The sequence below is a fragment of the Anomaloglossus baeobatrachus genome, chromosome 1, assembly GCF_048569485.1.
Source record: "Anomaloglossus baeobatrachus isolate aAnoBae1 chromosome 1, aAnoBae1.hap1, whole genome shotgun sequence".
In the NCBI taxonomy this organism is placed as follows: Eukaryota; Metazoa; Chordata; class Amphibia; order Anura; family Aromobatidae; genus Anomaloglossus; species Anomaloglossus baeobatrachus.
Window position 1 is genome coordinate 846,617,266 of NC_134353.1, and position 3,674 is coordinate 846,620,939.

Sequence of the window (3,674 nt, forward strand, 5' to 3'; positions counted from 1 at the left end):
TACAAATTGTTTTTAATTTTTTTCATTATTATTCTTTAAACTTTTTTCATGATTTGCTGTTTAAAGTTTTGAATTTGTTTTTGCATCGCCGTAATCTGAGAGCTGTAACTTTTTTCCTTTTTTTGCCTACAGAACCATATGAGAGTTTGCTTCCTGCAGTTCAGGGTGATGACCGTGTTACAATTTTTTTTTACATATGACTTTTTGATGTCTTTTGTCGGTCAGAATGATAGAAAAAAAATACATTTTTGCATGTATTTTATGTCTTTACAGTGTTCACACTACAGAATAAATAATGGGACAGTTTTATAGTTCTGGTCGTTCCAGCAATACCAATCATGTGTACGTTTATTTGTTGATTTTACAAAGCTGCATTTTGAGTGCAAAAAACGTGTTTTTTGTTTTACTTTTTTGTGCTTTTTGTTCAATGTTCAAGTACTGCAGGGCATGAGACCTGTCAATTTTGCACTGATAGCCTGTTAGACTCTGCGTGCCAAAGCAACTATCAGGATTCACAACTGCACTTGCATGGTCCTGATGGGGTTAAAAAGAGAGCTCACTTCCTCTGTTAACATTTTAGATGCCGCGGTCGTGATTCACAGTTGCATCTACGAGGTTAACACTAGAAGTCCCAGAGAGGGGTCATTTAACATTTCTGCCTTGGGAACCCAGAGACAGGTCGAATGACCTGAAGGACTTTAACTAACATCCTATAATCACCGTCTTTTGTTCTGTAATTAAGGCCATTACTATCGCACCACAGGAGGTTGTTGTTTTCCATTGAGTTTAGCCATTTAGTTTCTAGTTACTTTTATTCAGTTTGGACTAAAGGTCACACACAACGACTTACCAGCGATCCCGAAAACAATGCGACCTGATAGGGATCGCTGGTAAGTCGCTGGAAGGTCGCTGGTGAGATGTCACACACAGATCTTACCAGCGATGCAGAACAATACAGGTCACAGTAGCGACCTGTATAACAATCTCAGCAGTCACTGTGACCCTGTCACACAGCGTCAAACACAGCGATGTGTCCTGCCCAGCAGGACATCACCTTTGAAGAAAATGGCCTGGACCATTCTGCAACGACTAGCGATCTCACAGCAGGGGCCTGATCGCTGGTAGATGTCACACATAACGAGATCGCTAACGGGATCGCTACTGCGTCACAGAAACCGTAACTAAGCTGCGATCTCGCTAGCGATCTCGTTATGTGTGACGGTACCTTAAGGGTCATTTGACCCTCTTTCGGGACTTCAGGGGGAGCTCGAAATTTCTGGGACTTCTAGTGTTAAATGACATTGATTGATGTTAAAACTAATAATGGCCAATGAAATAGGGCGTCTGTTATAATTTACAGCTGACACCCGATGCTAGTTGTGGGAGCTCTATTCACTTAATCCTCAGCACTGTAAAAAAAAGCATTGACTGTGTAAAATGGCGTATCATCAGTCGCAAAGGAGTTAAGAAAATATTTCTCTATGAATCACTCACTTTCTGCTTTTTCTTCCCTGTAGCATAGTTATACCACCTGATACCCATTATACCTATATGAATCCAGCAATGAAGAGTACTATCTTATATAATGCACTTTATGGCTGTAATCCATTTATGAAGACTTAAGGCTGCTTTACACGCTACGACATCGCTAAAGCGATCTCACTGGGGTCACGGAATTTGTGACACACATCCGGCCGCTTTAGCGATGTCATTGTGTGTGACACCTATGAGCGATTTTGAATTGTCGCAAAAACGTGCAAAATCGCTCATTGGTGACATCCCCCCTAATCTCAATTATCAGTGCTGCTGCAGTAACAATGTTGTTTGTCGTTCCTGTTGCAGCACACATCGCTGTGTGTGACGCCGCTGGAACGACAAACATCTCCTTACCTGCATCCACCGGAAAAGGAGGAAGGAAGGAGGTGGGCGGCATGTTCCGGCCGCTCATCTCCGCCCCTCCTTTTCTATTGAGCGGCGGTTCAGTGACGCTGTTGTGACGTCGCTGTGACGCTAAACGAACCGCCCCCCTTATAAAGGAGGCGGTTTGCCGGTCACAGCGACATCGCAGAGCAGGTATGTGCGTGTGACGCTGCCGTAGCGATAATGTTCGCTACGGCAGCGATCACCACATATCGTGGTGGCGACGGGGGCAGGTGCTATCGCGCTCGACATCACTAGCAATTGCTAGCGATGTTGTAGCATGTAAAGCGGCCCTTAAGGCTGTGTACGCAGTTTGCGTTTTCACCTGCTTTTCACCTGCTTTTCTGCAGCGTTTAGAACTGCAGCGTTTTCATGCCAAAATGCAAGTGTGTTTGATTTTCCAGCAAAGTCTATGGGAAAAGTGGATTTCTTGTGCGCACTTTGCAGTTCAAAACGCTGCGTTTAATTCGCATAATTTGGGGAAAAAACTCAGCGTTCAAAGAAGCAGCATGTCAATTGTTTTTGCCATTTGGGCTGCGTTTTGCTAACATTGAAGTCAATGAGAAGTTGTAAAAAGCAGCAAACATCAAAATTCCAGCGTTTTACATGCTTTTTAGCTGCAGAAAGTATGCGTTTTGGACTACATAAACACATGTTTTTCTGACATCAAAATAATGGAATGATATGTCCCTTTACACACACATAGTCCGACAATTAAATAATGAAAAATATTAATTTATTGGAATTATAGCGATAAATAGTATAAAACCGCTATAATTATATTAAAAACTATTTTCGTTATGATTTAAATAAGTATATTTTTTTCATTTTTTTTCCCTTTTTTCATAGTGTTTGTATGTCAAAACTTTATTTAGTAGTGTCTTTGTAATCAAAACGCAGCTGACTTTAAGCAATGAAAAAGCATGTAAAAAGCGCTAAAAACGCGGCTAAAGCCCCCTTCACACGTCAGTGATTCTGGTACGTATGTGCTTTTTTTTTATATACGTACCAGAATCACTGACATACGCAGACCCATTATAATCAATGGGTCTTCTCACACATCAGTGATTTTTCACTGAACATGTCTCCATGCAGCGTACACGCGTATCCGTGATTCTGCACGGAGACAAATCAGTTTTTTCTGGCATCACTGATGACCCACGACCACACTATGGTGTGATCCGTGAAACACGTACCAGAAAACCACTGACATATAAAATAATAAACATTTTCCACTCACCTTGCCAGTGACGCGCTGTGTAGCCTCCGCTCTCTGCAGCTCCTTCCCGGCTCATGAATATTCATGAAAGCAGGAACAGCCGACCCGGAAGTAGCTGCAGAGAGCGGTGGGCGGACGCTGCAGAGCCGAGGAGTTCAGCACCATGGACAGCAGGAGCGAAGGCAGGTAAGTAATGTCCATATGCAATCACGGATCACGGATTGCACATGGACAACCCACGTGTGCTGTGAATCATGGAACACGGAGGGACATGTGCGTGTTTTACACGTCAGTGAAGAACGTCAGTGTTTTTCACTGACGTGTGAAACGGGCCTAAAACGCGGGAAAAACGCACGCGTATTTACCGCGATTTTGTGGTCAAAAGCAACTTTGGCAAAAGCAATTTCTGCCAGAAGATGCGTTTAGAACTGCAGCCACGACGACGCAAAGTGCGGACATAGCCTTACAATATAACAAAGATTCAATTATTACTTTCATTTATTTGTAAACACAAAAAGCTATACCGGTAAATGTT